At 42.6% G+C, this 18,897-nt stretch overlaps 1 non-coding gene across 1 annotated transcript; it reads left to right on the top strand.

Moving 5' to 3' along the window:
- Positions 1-15,959: 15,959 nt before the first annotated feature.
- LOC136156432 (small nucleolar RNA SNORA20) lies at positions 15,960-16,077 on the top strand. The gene has a single exon (XR_010660986.1). It is a non-coding gene; the product is annotated as a small nucleolar RNA SNORA20 (small nucleolar RNA).
- Positions 16,078-18,897: the final 2,820 nt, after the last annotated feature.

Genomic DNA, 18,897 nt, shown 5'->3' with positions numbered 1-18,897 from the left:
GAAATGCCAAGCTGAATGAGTTACAAGCTGGAATCAAGATTGCCAGGAGAAATGTCAACAACCTCAGATATGCGGATGATAACACTCTAATGGCAGAAAGTGAAGAGGAACTAAAGAGCCTCTTGATAAGGGTGAAGGAGGAGAGTGAAAAAGCTGGCCTAAAACTCAATATTAAACTAAGATCATGGCATCCAGTCCCATCACTTCATAGCAAATAGAAGGGGAAAAAGTGTAAGCAATGATAAATTTCCTGTTCTTGAGTTCTAAAATCACTGTGGATTGGTGCGTACAGCCATGAAATTAGAAGATGATTGCTTCTTGACAGGAAAGCTATGACAAACCTAGACAGTGTGTTCAAAAGCAAAGACATCACTTTACTGACAAAGGTCCATATAGTCAAGGCTATGGTCTTTCCAATAGACTTGTACGGATGTGAGAGCTGGACAATAAAGAAGGCAGAGGGTTGAAGAACCGATGTTTTTGAACTGTGGTGCTAGAGAAGACTCTTGAGAGTCCCTTGAAAAGCAAGGAGATCAAACCAGTCAATCCAAAAGGAAGTCAACCCTGAATACTCTTTGGAAGGATTAATGCTGAAGCTGCAATACTTTGGCGACCTGAGGGGAACAGCTGACTCACTGGAAAAGACCCTGATGCTGGGCAGATTGAAGGCAGAAGGAGAAGAGGGTGACAGACAATGAGATGGTTGGATGGCATCACCAGTTCAATGGACATGAACTTGGGCAAACTCTGGGAGATGGTGAGGGACAGGGAAGCCTGGGGTGCTGCAGTCCATGGGGTCGTGAAGAATCGGACACAACTTGGCGGCTGAACAACAAGTTGATCACTCAGTCGTATCCAACGCTTTGTGACTCCGTGGACTGTAGCCCACCAGGCTCTTCAGTCCCTGGGATGTCCCAAGCAAGAATACTGGAGTAGGTTGCCATTTCCTCCTCCAGGGGACCTTCCTGACCCAGGGATCAAAATTGCATCTCCTGCATCTCCTACATCTCCTGCGTTGGCAGACAGATTCTTTCACTGAGCCACCTAGGAAGCCCACGATAAGTGAAACTTTACAAAACCACATTACATTCATTAATCAATTCTTGCAAGAATATCAACAACAAACAAGTAGCCAAGATTTAGCGAGCACCTACTATGTGCCCAGCACTGAGCATCACCTGGCCTGGTCTCCCAGGACCTCTACTATTGGGATGCCACCATTGGCCTGTCAACTAGGAACACTGATGCACAGACCTATGCCCCCAGTTTCTAAGACTCTGACCTCTGCCCTGGAATCCAGCTGAAATGCAGATGCTAACTCAATAGGCCCGGGTGGGGCCTGCGATTCTGCATTCCCAGAGTACACTGCCAGTCCAGGATCTGCACCTTGAGATGAAGGTCTGAGGATTCTGACCAGCTCCCCTCCCCTCCCCCACTCAGTTAAGTCAGTCTCGCTGGCCGCCATCAGACAGGCTTGGCCTTGCCGGGAGGGGGTTAGGAGAGCATGCCAAGGGCCCTGGCCTGTCTGTCACCGTGAAGACAGTTGGCCTGAAAGATCCTGGAATAGGCTCTTCCCTCACTTGCCCTCGGCCACTAAGGGCCCTCTTGTCCTGTAAGCTAGCATTTTGAAAAGAATAAGAAAACAAGTAAGTCAAACCTTCTGCTGGGGCTATGATGTCCAAGAGCTGCACTTGGCATTACTTCTCAGGTCATTTACCCAGTAATTTGTTCAATGTCAAATCCACCCTTGGGGGACTTCCCTGGCAGTCCAGTTGGTTAAGACTACACTTCCATTGCAGGGGGCATGGGATTGATCCCTGCTGGGAGAACTAATATCCCACACACCAATGCTGCCCACCACACTCCACCACCAAAAAAAGAAACACCTTAAGAAAAACAAAATCTGCCCTTTACCTCCAGAATCTTAGTTCTGATCTTTCCACTTACTTTGGGGGAGCAAGAGGGACAGCACTGAGGTAAACCAGTCTTATCTAGAGGGATGATGGCATTTGCCTCAAGTAATATCTTTATGTGCTCAATGACTCAGTCCTTTCCGACTCTTTGCAACCCCAGGGACTGTACAGCCCACCAAGCTTCTCTCTCCAGGGAATTCTCCAGTCAAGAATACTGGTGTGGGTTTCCATTTCTTTCTACAAAAACAGAGAGAGGCACCGTGCACTGGTTGGAACACCTTTATGTGTCCATGCATATCCCAGTGTTTTAGAGGAAAACATCAATGGGATAGTCAGCTACTAAGAACTCTGGAGTTGGGAGCTTTCCTGCAAACCAGGGCTTGGGTTTGGAAGGTCTAGAAGCCAAGCCGGGAGTGAAGGGCCAGAGTCAGCCATAGACACAGGAGATTGCCTTTCTCCCTACCTCCCCATCCCCCCACCCCCATCCCCCAGAGACCTAAGACGGTCCCTGAATGAGCCCGCAGGGGAAATGGCAGGTCTGCCCTGAAGTTGGCGACTCTGAACAGGAAACTCAGGATGGAGCCGGAATACCTAGTGGAGATCCCTACCCTACTCCCACCCCCGCACCTAGGAACTAAGGGAGCGCCCCCTCTTGTCTGTTCAGGCACAGCGGAGGCCACCGCCTCCTGGAAGCTATTTTGTCCTCCTGTTTACATTTCCTTTTGATTCCTTCTTCCAGTTCAGCCACGCAGGAACCCTCAAAGCCCGAGCCCCGGGAAAAGGCAGAGGAGCCCAGCCCGCAGGGCACTTCCCCCTCCCGCCCCCACCAGCCACGTGTTCTCTGAAGCTGTCAGCGGGCGAGAGCCAGAGAGGAGAGTGATTGCTCTCATTTCTTGAGAAATAAAAGCCACCCGGAGAGTCAGCTCTGTCCAAACATCTCGTAAAGGGAGGGGTTGGTCTAGAGGGGTGCCAAGCACTTTCTCTGATTTTCATTTGGAGCAAGGGAGGGCAGAATATTAAATATTAAACAGAACAAGAGGTTGCCTAAGACAGCGTAATTATCCTCAACAGCCATCTGCCATCTCCCTTTTTCCAAACGCATTCACTTCTGCTCAGAGCACAGCAAACAAGGACCGGGGACCCGGGCGTGGTGAACTTTTGTTTCTGGGACCACCACACCGCCCCCCACCCCACCGCAAAGCCGTAGGCGATGGGGGAGGGGAAGGCGCGCAAGATTCCAAGCTCCGTCACTTAGTCCAGCCTGCCTGGATCTTAAAGCAAAAAGAGACTGATTTAGACTTGAGTGATGGCCGGGGGCGGGGCGGAGGACAGGTAACGCGGTTGGGGGGAGACCTTTGAAATAAAGTAGAATCAGACTTAGCTTAGACACTATGATCATTGGGGAAATGTCACAGGTCCAGAGCAGGTGGCAGAGACATCAAGGACTACTCGAGGGCTAAGGGCAGTTGAGAGAAAATGGATATTTCAGCAAGAAGTAGAAGCTGGAAAGAAGGGGGTATGCCCCCAGCAAGAGAAGCTGCAGAGAGAAATAAACTGCCCACCCCCAAAGAAAAACTATTCAGAGGAAGGAGGGGGTCATTGGGTTCTTACCTTTGCCTATACAGGTAAAGTTGCAGCAAGGAAATAAAGATTAGACTCCCCGCAGAACTCTGCCCCCCAGATTGTATCGCTCACTCACCTGTGCGGCATGGGCTCTGGCGCTCAAGCTGTGTGGTTAGTGGGCAGCGCAGCGAGTCCTCCGGCTGTCCTGAGGGTCCCACCTTGTCAGTACCCAGGAGTCCAAGTCAGCAGATGCCCACGCATCCATTGCCTGCCCAATGGAAAGGAAAAAGGGGCCCCGGAGAAAGGAGAGAGAAAGGGGATGCCAAGAGCAGCCAAGCTCCGAGCTGAGGGCTCCCCACAAAGGCAGGTGCCAAATGGGGCTTCTGTGCCAGCTGACAGTGGGGGAAAGGAGAAGGAAGAGGAGGAGGTTTCCCTAATGTTGGGAGGAGACAGGGGAGGACTAACGTGGCATCAGCCCCTGATCATCTCCAGCAGAGTACTTACTGCTTGGGAACCCAGCACGGGAGACTATCCAGCCTCCCATCCACAGTGTTCCTCGGGGGAAAATAAAAGGGAATTCTTACTCTCCTCTCTCTGCCCCTCAACACTGGAACCCGACCTCCCAGCACCGGGCAGGACTCTCTGGAAGGATGCTGTGTATCACCCCTCTTCCTTCTTCCAGAGCAGCTTCTCTTAAGGAGAAAGGAAAGGCTCTGTCTCTCCTACTTAGTGGGTTTGCGGAAGGGGCGTGTGTAGCAGGCGGGAAGCAGCATGGATGTGGAATCACACTTATAATTTAACCATCTCCCCTCCACCAGATTACAACCTAAATTATTGATGCCCTTACAAAAACACTAATTGAGGACAGCTGCTAACCCCACCCCACCCCAGTCTCTTCTGTTCTCTGGCGAAATAGCTTCTCTTTGAGCTCCCTCCCACCCCCTTAAGGCAAAGGGAGTTGTATGATTTGAATACAAAGGCAGCAAGAAGAAAATTTGAGTCTTTGGATGCAAAAAGGCAATTGATAGCAAGCTTCACAGGTTTGTGTGCTGCATGCGTAGACTTAGGTTTCCAAAACTGGGGTGACCCTCTTTCTCCTTTTAAAGGAGGCTACTTTTAAAGATGAGCTGTGTGTCTTTTAAGAGGCATCTAGGGCAGAGAAAAGCCTCATGATTTTTATAAGGTGGAGTCAAAATGGGAGGATTTACCTCACTGGGGAAAGAAGCATTGTTTAGACAGGAGCAATTAAACCTGGGCTGGGTGTTAGGGAATATTAAAGAATTAGTGCTCTTTTTATAAAGTTTCTTAGTAGTATTTTAATTGTGCTCAGTCCTGTCTGACTCTTAGCGGCCCCATTGAATGTAGCCCGCCAGGCTCATCTGACCATGGGATTTTCCAGGCAAGAATACTGGAGTGGGTTGCCACTTCCTACTCCAGGGGATCTACCATACCCAGGGATCAAACCCATATCCCTTGGGTCTCCTGCATTGGCAGATGGATTCTTTACCACTGTTACCACTTGGGAAGCCCAGTATTTTGATTATGTTGTTTTTAAAAGTCTTTATGTATTAGGGATGCATATTGAAGTATTTATGCTTAAGGTGATAGGTCGTTTCCAGGAGCAATGAATGAATAAAATTTCAGATCCTCTGTAAGAGGGAAGAAGAAATGTGACTCCATATTGAATCTTTTACTTTAACCTTTGTAGTCTATTGTTTTTGCTACAATAATGTTGCCTATAGCCTGAAATATACTGGATAGCCCATTTTTAAGCCTCTGACCTTTAAAGGTATAACACTTTCCCATTCACAAAGAGATAAAAAGTTGCAGAAGGTGGAGAAGAAAATGACAACCCTCTCCAGTATTCTTGCCTGGGAAGTTCCATGCATAGAGGAACTGGTGGGCTACAGTCCATAGGGTTGCAAAGAGTAGACCACAACTTAGTGATTAAACAATAATCGCAACAAGGTAAGTTGACATTGCTGATGGGAATCCCAGGATGTGCAGATCTGGCTTCTTGAAAATGCTGATTCCTCCTACCTTCCTACACTTTCCTCTCTTTGTGGGGAGAGAGCAAATTAGCCAAGCTGGTGTCGTCAGACTTTCTTTCTCCACGGCCTCTCGCTCTTGCCCACTGTTTTATAAATGATTATGTAACAGCTGTTTCAGAGGGCAACTGGCACATTCTGCTAAATACGTGCTTGGGTTCCTCAGGACTGAATTTGCTTGGTTTGGATACACATACCAGCTTGCCCTGACCGGAGTCAGTACTGGGTACGCTTCTAGTCGTTGGTTCTCATGCTCCACTGGAAAGACCTCCTGTTGAGTGCCTGCCCCAAACAATGTACTCTGGCCAAACTTCCATGGATTTCCCCCCTTGTAGCCACAGATGTCCTTTGTTTACCAATGTTTACTGTCTAAATGGTTTTTTCTAATTCCACGTGTTTTCCAATCTCTTTTTATAAGACCTAGACTACAATAAACACAGTTTGCACCCCCCTGCCAAGAAAAGTTGCAGAACAGAGCATGACATTTGTCTTGCTGGAGGTTTACTTGAACATGGTGACCTGAACTATCCAGACAGCTGCAAGAACAAAGGATTCTTGACATCAAGAAGTTTGCAGCAACCAACCACACCTCCTCCCCTTTCAGTATCAAAATAAACCTGAATTTTAACTCAGGGAAGATGGTTCTTTGGGATGCTAGCCCACCATCTTCTCAGTTTGCTGGCTTTCCAAATAAAGTCGCTATTGCTTGCCCCGACTACTTGTTTCTTGATTTGTTGGCCTGTTGTGCAGCAAGCAGTAGGAGTTTGACTCAGTAACCCCTCTGTACAGTGGAATAGTATTCAGCCATTAAAAATAACGGTTCTCTGATGGCTCAGACCATAAAGAATCTGCTTGCCATGTGGGAGAATCAGGTTTGATCCCTGAGTCAGAAAGATCTGATGGAGAAGAGAATGGCAACCCACTCCAATATCCTTGTCTGGGGAATTCCATGGACAGAGTAGCCTGGAGGGTTACAGTCCATGGGGTCTCAAAGAGTCAAACATGACTGAGCGACCAACATGTATACATTAAAAATAAAGAAGCACTGAGACATACTACAACATGGCTGAACCTCGAAAACATGCTGAGTGAGAGAAGCCAGACACAAAATGTCACATAGTATATGATTCCCTTTATATGAAATATCCAGCATAGGCAAATCCACAGAGACAGAAAGTAGATTGGCAGTTGCCAGGAGCAGGGGGATGGGGAGATAGAGGGTGCCTGCTAGTGGGTTACAGGGTTGCATTTTGAGTTGATGGAAATGTTCTAGAATGAGAAACAAAAGTGGCATGATACTGTGAATGCACTGAATTGTTCTCTTTCAAAGGGTTAGAGACTTCCCTGGTGGTCCAGTGGTTAAGACTTTGCCTGCAAGGGCAGGGGGTTCAAATCTGCCAGGTTCAATCCCCGGCTGGTCAGGGAGCTAAAATCCCACATGCCTCAATGGCCAAAAAATGAACAAAAACCCCCATAAAACAGAAGCAATATTGTAACAAACTCAATAAAGACTTTAAAAATGATCCACATCAAAAAAAAAATCTTCAGGGACTTCCCTGGTGGTCCAGTGGCTAAGGCTCCAGAGTCCCAACACAGAGGGGCTGAAGTTCAATCCCTGGTTGGGGAATTGGATCCCACATGCCACAAGTAAGACCTGGCACAGCCAGGGGAAAAAAAAAACTTTAAATAAATAAAAAGGTTCATTTCATGTGAAAGGAATTTCACACCAATTTTCTTAATGCAATGTAAAAGGGAAGGGAAAATAAACAAGCCCAGCACAACATTGCTCACTGAAGAAGCTGGCTTATGCGGACAAAGGAGTCCATTGTTATTTTCATTGTATTCTCTTTGCTTTGTGCTTAAAATGTTCTTTTTCTAAAAGAGATAGAGGTAAACATTAAATAGGAAAAAGACAGCCCATGAAGGTGGGTTTGGACCAACAGAAGTGAGGTAGAGGGGGCTTCTCTGTGGGAGACTGGAACTCTCAATTCAGCAACTAGGTGAACCCCCAGGCTTCAAAGTAACTCAAAGAAAAGTCAGAGTGTGGAGGACAGAGCTGACCATGGCAAACTGTGTGACCTTGAGCAAGTCACTTATGCCTCCATCACCTCCTGTTCAAAACTAGGATAATAACACTTGAGGAGGATTGTTTGGGTATAAAATGAGACATCTGATATGAAAAGGCATTGTGTGCTCTAAAATACTCTGCAGTGTAAGTTGTTATTATTGTTATGCCAAAACCATAAGTCTATGCAATTAGCATTGAATTTTCCTATTTTTAAATCACATGACTTGTATGAGTCACTTCATGATGAACATAAATAGCCATCCTGGTTTCTTTAAAAGTCCTTTGAAAATGTCAAAAAGTTCTGTTTTTTCTTTTATGCAAATGAGGCCATCCTGAGTCAACCAACTTTTAAACTCTTGTGCTTTTTGCAAGAGTTGGTGACCATGAATAATAGGTTGGCCTCAATTATTCACTGCTTCCTGTATCCCTCTTAGTCACAGCTTACTGTGAGTGTCATGTATTTCCTCAACCCTTGACTTTGGATTTACTTTGATCAACAGCATGTGGGTGGAAGTGGCAATAAGCCAGTTCCAAGCCTGGGTTTAAAGAGACCTCCCATGCCCCACCTGCCCTCTTGCTTCTCAAAAGAGTTGTCAACATGAGCACAACTATCCCAGAATAAAGACGAAAGACCTATGGAGCCAAGTCAACCAGTCGAGCCCTATCCAGATGGGCCAGCCCAGCAGACTCAGAGGTGCATGGGTATATATGTCTATTGCTTTAAGCCACTGAGCTTTAAGCTTCCATGGTGGCTCAGATGGTAAAGAATCCACAGGCAATGTGGGAGACCCAGATTCAACCCCTCGGTCAGGAAGATCCCCTGGAGAAGAGAATGGAGAATCCCACGGACAGAGTCACCTGGCAGGCTACATCCCATGTGGGCACAAAGAGTCGGACATGGCTGAGCAACAAACACTTCACTTCTCTTCACTTCACTTCACTGAACTTTGGGGTAGTTTTTAATGCAGCACAATTGCAACAATCTCTTGAGAGTCCCTGGGACCACAAGATCCAATGAGTCCATCCTAAAGGAAATCAGCCCTGAATATTCACTGGGAGGGCTGCTGCTGAAGCTAGAGCTCCAATACTTTGGCCACCTGACACAAAGAGCTGACTCACTGGAAAAGACTCTGAGGTTGAGAAGGATGGAGGGCAGGAGGAGAAGGGGCGACAGAGGATGAGATGGTTGGGTGGCATCACCAACTCAATGGAAATGAGTTTGAGAAACTCCAGGAGATGATATAGGACAGGGAAGCCTGGCATGCTGTAGTCCATAGGGTTGCAAAGAGTCAGGCACAACTGAGCAACTGAACAACAACATCTGATCCACTGGCCCAGAGAAGAAACCCAAAGCCTGTGAAATTCAAGCACAATGAGACTGAATTAAAAATACTTCTGGTGCCCAACTTCTACACTGTCCCTTCTGATGCTCTGTAGAACTCGCTCTTGTCCCAAATCCCTTGGAAAGAGGGCTGTGCTGCTTGTTATCCCAATCCATGGATTGTTTTCTCTTTAATGAAGGATGTAAAAGCAATGACTATATTTTTGGTAACAAAGTGAGACCCACAGAAAGCTGTTGAATCATGTGAAGATAGCTCCTAGACATAGGATCTGTGGGTAAAAGAATTTAATGAAGATAGAATTACACTGTATTTCAGCTTTAGCCTTTCAGATTTGCTCCTCCTTCTGAGTCTTAAGACCAGAGATCAAGCCTTGAGCCTTTGGAGTGGGAGCACTGACTGCAAGACCCTAGACTACCAGAGAACTAATGCTAGGGAAGATAAAATAGTGAGAGCTCATACAAAGGAAACCACTTGAATACAAGACCAGGCATCACCCAACCACCAGTAGCACCCTGTGCAGCACACCTCATCTAAACAACAAACAGAACAAAAATACAAACCAAATCATCAGCAGACAGGATTACCACCTCACTCAATGTTGCGCATCAGAGGAAAAAACAAACAAACAAACAAAAAACTCAGCACAAATCTCACCCTATATGAAACTTACACAAACCACAGGACCAAGCTTAGGAGGGCAGAAACCAAAAGGAAGAAAGAATTCAAACTTGAAGCCTGAGAAAAAGAGACCTCAAACACAATAAGTTAAAAAAAATAATTATGAAAAGGAACAAACTAGAAACACATAACTCCAAATAAATGAAGAGTAAATAGGCAAACTACCTGAAAAAGAATTCAGAATAATGATAGTAAGATGATCAAAAACCTTGAAAACAGAATGGAGAAGAAGCAAGAATCAATTAACAAAGACCTAGAAGAATTAAAGAATAAGCATACAGAGACAAACAACACAACTACTGAAATTAAAAATACTCTAGAAGGAATCAATAGCAGACTATCTGAAACAGAAGAATGAATCAGTGGGCTGGAAGATAAAACAGTGGAAATAACTCCTGAAGAGCAGAATAGAGTAAAAAGAATGAAAAGAACTGTCCAAGACCTCTGGGACATTATCAAATCCACCAACATTCAAATTATAGGGGTTCCCAGAAGAAGAAGAGAAAAGAAAGGGTATAGGAAAATTTTTCTAAAGATTATAGTTGAAAATTTCCCCAACATAGAAATGGAAATAGTCAATCAAGTCCAAGAGGAACAAAGAGTCCCATACAGGATAAACCCAAGGAGAAACACACCAAGACACATACTAATCAAACCAACAAAGACAAAACACAAAGAAAGAATGTTAAAAGCAGCAAGGGAAAAGCAACAAGTAACATACAAGAGAAACCCCATACATTTAACAGCTGATCTTTCAGCAGAAACTCTGCAGGCCAGAAGGAATGGCAGGATATATTTAAAGTACTGAAAGGGAAAAACCTACAACTAAGGTTACTGTACCCAGCAACGATCTCATTCAAAACTGATGGAGGAATAAAAAGCTTTTCAGACAAGCAGAAGTTAAGAGAATTCAGTACCACCAAATCAGCTTTACAACAAATGTTAAAGGGACTTATACAGTCAAGAAATGCAAGAGAAGAAAAAAGTTCTATAAAATCAATCCTAAACAATTAAGAAAATGGCAATAGGAACATATATATCAATAATTACTTTAAATATAAATGGATTAAATGCTCCAACCAAAAGACACAGACTGGCTGATTGGATACAAAAACAAGACCCATATATATGCTGTCTACAAGAAACCCACTTCAGGCTTAAAGACACATATAAACTGAAAGTGAGAGGATGGGAAAATATATTCCATGCAAATGGGAAGGAAAAGAAAGCTGGAGTAGCAATCCTGATATCAGACAAAATAGACCTTAAAATAAAGAAGATTACAAGACATAAGGAAGGACACTACATAATGATCAAGGGGTCAATCCAAGAGGAAGACATAACAACTGTAAATATCTATGCACCCAGCATAGGAGCACCTCAATACATAAGGCAAACACTAACAGACATAAAAGGAGAAACTGACAGTAACTCAATAATAATAGGAGACTTTAACACCCCACTGACACCAATGGACAGGTCATCAAAACAGAAAATTAATAAGGAAACACAAGTCTTAAATGATACATTAGATGAGATGGATTCTCACTGATATCTTCAGGACATTCCATCCAAATGCAGAAGAATACACCTTCTTCTCAAGTCCATGTGGAACATTCTCCAGGATAGACCACATCTTAAGCCACAAATCAAACCTCAGTAAATTTAAGAAAATTGAAATCATATCAAGCATCTTCTCCAACCACAATGCTACGAGATTAGATATCAATTACAAGAAAAAATTGTAAGAAACACAAACACATGGAGATTAAACAATACATTTCTAAATAACCAACAGGTTACTGGAGAAATCAAAGGGAAGTAAAAAAATTTCTAGAAAAAAATGACAATGAAAACATGACAACTCAAAAACATATGGGATGCAGCAAAAACACATTCTAAGAGGGAAGTTTATAGCAATACAATCCTACCTCAAGAAACAAGAAAAACATTGAATAGACAACCTAACTTTAAGCCTGAAACAACTGGAAAAAGAACAAAAACACGCATACACACACACACACACACCAAAATTAGTAGAAGGAAAGGAATAATACAGATCAGAGCAGAAATAAATGAAAAAGAAATGAAAGAAATAATAGTAAACATTAATGAAATTAAAAGCTGGTTCTTTGAGAAGGTAAACAAAATTGACAAATCTTTAGCCAGACTCATCAAGAAAAAAAGAGAGAAGAATCAAATCAACAAAATTAGAAATGAAAAAGGAGAGATTAAAACAGATAATGAAGAAACACAAAGGATTGTAAGAGACTATTATGAACAACTACATGGCAATAAAATGGATAACCTGTAAGAAGTGGACAGATTCTTAGAAAAATTCAATCTTCCAAGACTGAACCAGGAAGAAATAGAAGTTATGGACAACCCAATTATAAGTACTGAAATTGAAGCTGTGATCAAAAATCTCCCAAAAAACAAAAGCCCAGGACCAGATGACTTCAAGGAGAATTCTATCAAACATTTAGAGAAGAGCCAGTGCCTATTCTTCTATCTTTCGAAAAATTGCAGAGGAAGGAGCACTTCTAAACTCATTCTACAAGGCCACCATCATCCTGATGTTAAAAGCAGACAAAGACAACACACACAAAAAAACTACAGGCCAACATCACTGATGAACATAGATGCAAAAATCCTCAACACAATTTTAGCAAACAGAATTCAGCAACACATCAAAAAGCTCATACACCATGAGCAACTTGGATTTGTTCCAGGGATGCAAGGATTCTTAAATATATGCAAATCAATCAATGTGATACACCATATTAACAAATTGAAAGATAAAAACCATATGATCATCTCAATAGATGCAGAAAAGGCCTTTGACAAAATTCAGCACCCATTTACGATTGAAACTTTTCAAAAAATGGGCATAGAAGGAACCTATCTCCACATAGTAAAGGCCATATATGATAAGCCTACAGCAAACATTATTCTCACTGGTGAAAAACTGAAAGCATTCTCCCTAAGATCAGGAACAAGACAAGGCTGTCCACTTTCACCACTACCATTCAACATAGTTCTAGAGGTCCTACCTACAGCAATCAGAGAAGAAAAAGAAATAAAAGGAATCCAGATCAGAAAAGAAGTAAAGCTCTCCCTGTTTGCAGATGACATGATACTGTACACAGAAAACCCTAAAGATAGTGTCAGAAAATTACTAGAGCTAATCAGTGAATTTAGCAAAGTTACAGGATACAAAATCAATACACAGAAATCACTTGCATTTCTATATACTAACAATGAAAAATCAGAAAGAGAAATTAAGGAATCAATCCCATTCACCATTGCAACAAAAAGGATTAAATATCTAGGAATAAACTTACCTCAGGAGACAAAAGAACTGTACACAGAAAATTATAAGACACTAATGAAAGAAATCAAAGATGACATAAACAGATGGAGAGATATTCCATGCTCCTGGGTAGGAAGAATCAATATTGTGAAAATGACTATACTACCAAATACAATCTACAGATTCAATGAGATACCTATCAAATTACCAATGACATTTTTCACAGAACTAGAACAAAAGATTTCACAATTCATTTGGAAACACAAAAGACCCCAAATAGCCAAAGCAATCATGAGAAAGAAGAATGGAGCTTGAGGAATCAACCTTCCTGAATTCAGATTATACTACAAAGCTACAGTCATCAAGACAGTATGGTACTAGCACCAAAACAGAAATATTGACCAATGGAACAAGATGGAAAGCCCATAAAAAAACCCATGCACCTGTGAGTACCTTATTTTTTTTTATACTTTTAAGGACAAACTTTATTCAAATCTTGTGTCATATTAGCATACTTCTGAATTCAAACAGAGTATTAGTCAAAACTAGAACAGCAAAGCTTCAGAAACAAAACAAAAATTTTGAAGGAGTTACTGCTAACAAAGCCATCCCCCCAAGTAGTATCATATAATATGCTTGTCAGAAACCTATAATTTTCTATTTTAAACACTGTTATTCAGAAGAAACCAAAATACTCTATTTTTTTGCAATGTGAGTAATGTGTTAGCAAACTGTTTAACAAAATAAATCCTCCCAACTGATTAGAAAGATGACATATTTAAAGGGAGAGGAAACATCTCAACTCCATACATACAGAAACAGCACTATAAATACACCACATAGACAGTCTAAGATCTGTTTTGTTTTCAACACAAAGTTTTCAAAAATGACAACTTCTTGTGTTTACACCTCTCAATTTTCTCAAATATTTTTGTTGGTCTGGTTAAGATAGCACTTCTTTCAGAGCAGCTTTGGACTGACTGACCACACTTACAGATCCACAGTTAAATTTCTATCATCTCCAGGCCTCTCTTCTCAGATGGACTCTTATCCAATTTGGGTATACCATTCCAGACATCTCAGGGTTCACTACCTCCTCTATGCCATTTGAAAGGTCCAAAATCTTTGTGCCCTCCTCAGTTATTTCCAAAATCTCACATTTAGACCATGTGTTTCTGAGACTTGACCACACAACACATTTGGATCTGAGAGTAAACCCATTCAGAGTATACATGTTCTCTGGTTGAGCTACCCTCACTAACTGGTAAGACCTGTCTGCTGGACCAACTACCCAGGGTTGCGCCACTGTGCAGGCATTTGCAGCACAAAGCACCCTCATGGGCACCTTATTTTTGACAAAGGAGGCAAGTATACACAATGGGGCAAAGACAGCATCTTCAATAAACGGTGCTGGGACAACTGGACAGCTACATGTAAAAGAATGAAATTAGAATACTTCCTAACATCAAACACAAAGATAAACTCAAATGCATTAAAGACCTAAATGTAAGACCAGAACTATAAAACCCTTAGAGGAAAACATAGGCAGAACACACGATGACATGAATCAAAGCAAGATCCTCCATGACCCACCTCCTGGAGTAATGGAAATAAAAACAAAAGTAAACAAGCGGGACCTGATTAAACTTAAAAGCTTTTGCACAGAAAGGAAACCATAAGCAAGGTGAGAAGACAACCCTCAGAATGGGAGAAAATAATAGCAAATGAAACAACTGACAAAGGATTAATTTCCAAAATATACAAGCAGCTCATACAACTCTGCCAGAAAAACAAACAACCCAATCAAAAAGTAGGAAAAAGACCTAAACAGACATTTTGCCAAAGAAGACATACAGATGGCTAACAGACATATGAAAAGATGCTCAACATTGCTCATTACTACAGAAATGCAAATCAAAACTAAATGAGATATCACTTCACACAAATCAGAATGGCCATCATCAAAAAGTCTGCAAACAATAAATGCTGGAGAGGGTGTGGAGAAAAGTGAAAGTGCTTGCATTGTTGGTGGGAATGTAAATTGATACAGCCACTATGGAAGATGGTATGGAGATTCCTTAAAAAACAAGGAAAAAAACCACCATATGACCCAGCAGTCCCACTCCTAGGCCTATACCCTGAGGAAACCAAAATTGAAAAAGACACATGTATCCCACTGTTCATTGCAGCGCTATTTACAATAGCTACAACATGGAAGCAACTTAGATGTCCATCAACAGATGAATGGATAAAGTTGTGGTACATATACACAAAGGAAAATTACTCAGCCATAAAAAGGAATGCATTTGAGTCAGTTCTGATGAAGTGGATGAACATGGAACCTATTATACAGAGTGAAGTAAGTCAGAAAGAGAAAGATAAATATCGTATTCTAATGCGTATATATAGAATCTAGAAAAATGGTACTGAAGAACTTATTTACAGGGCAGCAGTGGAGAAACAGACATAGAGAATAAACTTATGGACATGGGGAGAAGGGAGAAGAGGGTGAGATGTATAGAAAGAGTAACATGGAAACTTACATTACCACATGTAAAATAGATAGCCAACAGGAATTTGCTGTATGGCTCAGGAAACTCAAACAGGGGCTCTGTATCAACCTAGAGGGGTGGGATGGGGAGGCAGATGGGAGGGAGGTTCAAAAGGGAGGGGATGTATGCATACCTATGGCTGATTCATGTTGAGGTTTGACGGAAAACAGCAAAATTCTGTAAAGCAATTATCCTTCAAAAAATTAATTAAAACAACAATTAAAAAAATAATTTTATGGGAGCCCATCGTGGCACTCTGTGATGGCCAGGAGGGAGGGAATGAGGGGAAGGGAGGGAGGCTCTGGAGAGAAGGGATGTATGTAAAATTATGGCTGATTCACATTGTCATATGGCAGAAACCAACACAAAACTGCAAAAAATTTACAAACAAAAAAATAATTAATTTTAAAAAAGAAATTCTTCAGAAAAAAAAATTACTTTTAATTTTCCTTTTACTTCTTAAAAGTCAAAAGAAAGATGCTTCCCCATTGATTTGTGTGACAGTTTCTCCATGATATGTGCAGTTATATGCATGGGGTAAAACAAAGTACATTGAGATGGAGTAACCATTTCATCTCTTCTGCATGGTCTAGATATTGCTTCCATGTCTAAACATTCTATGTAAGCAGTGTGTAATCAAGGCACCTAGAGTGAATTTTTATGTGGACTCATTAAAATATTGATGAGTCAATTGAAATGAGGTGGATTAACCAAGAGCCTGTTATACAGAGTGAAGTAAGTTGTAAAGAGAAGAACAAACATCGTATGTTAATGCACACACACACACACACACATATATATATATATATATACGGAATCTAGAAAAATGGTACTGATGAAACTATTTGCAGGGCAGGAATAGGGATGCAGACGTAGAAAATGGACTTGAGGACACAGCAGGGAAAGGAGAAGGTGGGACTAATTGAGGAAGCAGCATTGACGTATATACACTCCTATGTGTAAAATAGATAAGTAGCGGGAAACTACTGTATAACACGGGGAGACCAGCCTGGCATTCTGTGACCACCTAGAGGGGCAGGATGGGGTAGGGTGGGAGGGGTATTCGAGAGGGAGGGGATATATATATTCTTATGGCTGATTCAAATTGTTGTACAGCAGAGACCAACACAGCATTGCAAAACAATTATCCTCCAATTAAAAAGTTTAAAAAAGAATTCCAAAGGAAGAAAGATGAAAGTCTTTCAGTTGTATCCAGCTCTTTGCAACCCCATTGACTATACAGGCCAGGGAATTCTCCAGGCCAGAATACTGGAGTGGGTAGCCATTCCTTTCTCCAGGGGATCTTCCCAACCCAGGGATCAAACCCAGGTCTCCAGTACTGCAGCAGAAGGATTCGTTACCCACTGAGCCACAGGGGAAGCCCAAGAATACTCTGGGCTTTCCTTTCTCCAGCAGATCTTCCCAACCCAGGAATTGAACTGGGTGTCCTGCATTGGAGGCAGATTCTTTACCAACTGAGCTATCAGGGAAGCCCAAAGAAAGATGAAGTTGGCCCAAGAGATAAGTCAGGGCACCTCAACAATTTCCACTGGTTTTCCAATTCTGCGCACAAAAATGATGACTGAAGATGTTTCAGAAGGCAGTGTGATGGGCTGAGCCCATCAGGAGACTGGGAGGATCGTGGTCAGCCAGTCCAGAAGACATATCCAGGATGGTACTTCATTTAATTCCCATTTGAATCAGCTGAACCCACTGCAAGAAAGGCTGGAGAATGTACTCTAGCTGCATCCCTGAGAAGAAGAGGGAATGGATTTTGGTAAATGCTCAGCAGTCATTGCTGGAATGATTTAATGTGTGGTGATATCACTTAATAAAGTTTCTGCGAGATGCTAAGGTGTTCAATAAATGTGTTCTTCCCACTGAACATTTAGCCAAAAAGATAGCCCTCAGGGGCTTCACACCAGCTGTTCCCTCTGCCTGAAATTCCTTTGTCTCAGGGAAATTCCTTTGTCTCAGGGAAGCCACAAGCTCACTCCATCAGGTCGCTGATAGACTACTGTAATGGAGTGGGACCCTATGGTCCTTCCCACCATGTCCTCCACATGCCTTTTGTGAAAAAACTTTGCCTGCAGAGTAAGTTTAACAGGGAAGCAAGAAAATGCAGAAACAAAGACAAGCAGTCAAACAGGACTAAACAATAATAGTTTAGTCAGTAACCAAAGTCAAGGGCCTTTAGTTCCTTCTCAAGGGCTACAGATAATATTCTGAGCCACATTCTGTGAGCTGTCTGGTAGATACTGAAACCCCCACCAGGTGGAAGAAGTTAACTCGTGATGACCAGATTTTAGCCATGACATAATCTTCCACAGTTCCAAGAACTGGCCTCGAGGAAACGGGCACAAACTGACCCTGCAACTGAAGATTAACTCCACTTAAAACAATCAAGATGGGGGAATTCCTTAGCAGTCCAGTGGCTAGGATGCTATACTTTCACTCCTGAGGCCCCAAGTTCAATCACTGGTCAGGGAACTAAGATCCCACAAGCTGTGAGGCAGGGCCAAAAAAAAAAAAAAATTCCAGATGACATTGCTCAGACTGCATGACCAATTTCAAGATGATTGTCAGAGCAGACTGTGCTTTTTCTGCATGTATTCCCCTCCCTCCATCTATAAAAGCTCTTGCCCGCTGATTGTCAGTGGCCGTACCCCGGGAGCAGGGGGCGTGTGAGAGGGGGAAAGCAGGGCTCGGGTGGAAAGTGGTGGAGGGGGAAGGGGGAGGTCAGCCTTTGGACTGGAGTCCACCTTCCCAACCCACTTCAGTTGCCAGCATTCCAAATAAAATAAACTTTCCCTTCCACCAACTTTGCCCCTTTATGCACTTGTGAGCAGTAAGCAGCCGGACCCTCTTTTCATTAACAATATCACTCACTCAGAGAGGTCATGTCTGTACCTGACCTGAAAAACAGCGTCTTTTAATTTAATGGCTACAGTCACCATCCACAGTGATTTTAGAGCCCAAGAAAATAAGATCTGTCACTGTTTCCACTTTTTCCCCTTCTGTTTGCTCTAGTGATGGGACAGGATGCCGTGATCTTAGTTTTTCAAACACTGACTTTTAAGCCAGCTTTTTCACTCTCCTGTTTTACCCTCATCAAGAAGCTCTTTAGTCAAGCCATGATTTTTCCAGTAGTCATGTATGAATGTGAAAGTTGGACCATAAAGAAGGCTCATAGCTGAAGAATTGATGCTTTCAAACTGTGGTGCTGGAGAAGACTCCAGAGTCCCTTGGACTGCAAGGAGATCAAACCCGTCAATCCTAAAGGAAATCAGTCCTGAATATTCATTGGAAGGATTGATGCTGCAGCTGAAGCTCCAATACTTTGCCCACCTGATGTGAAGAGCCAACTCATCGGAAAAGATCCTGATGCTGGGAAAAATTGGGGACAAGAGGAGAAGGGG

The sequence above is a fragment of the Muntiacus reevesi genome, chromosome 1, assembly GCF_963930625.1.
Source record: "Muntiacus reevesi chromosome 1, mMunRee1.1, whole genome shotgun sequence".
Taxonomy (NCBI): Eukaryota; Metazoa; Chordata; class Mammalia; order Artiodactyla; family Cervidae; genus Muntiacus; species Muntiacus reevesi.
Note: the sequence above shows the minus strand (reverse complement) of the source record. Positions and strands in the feature narration are given on the sequence as shown.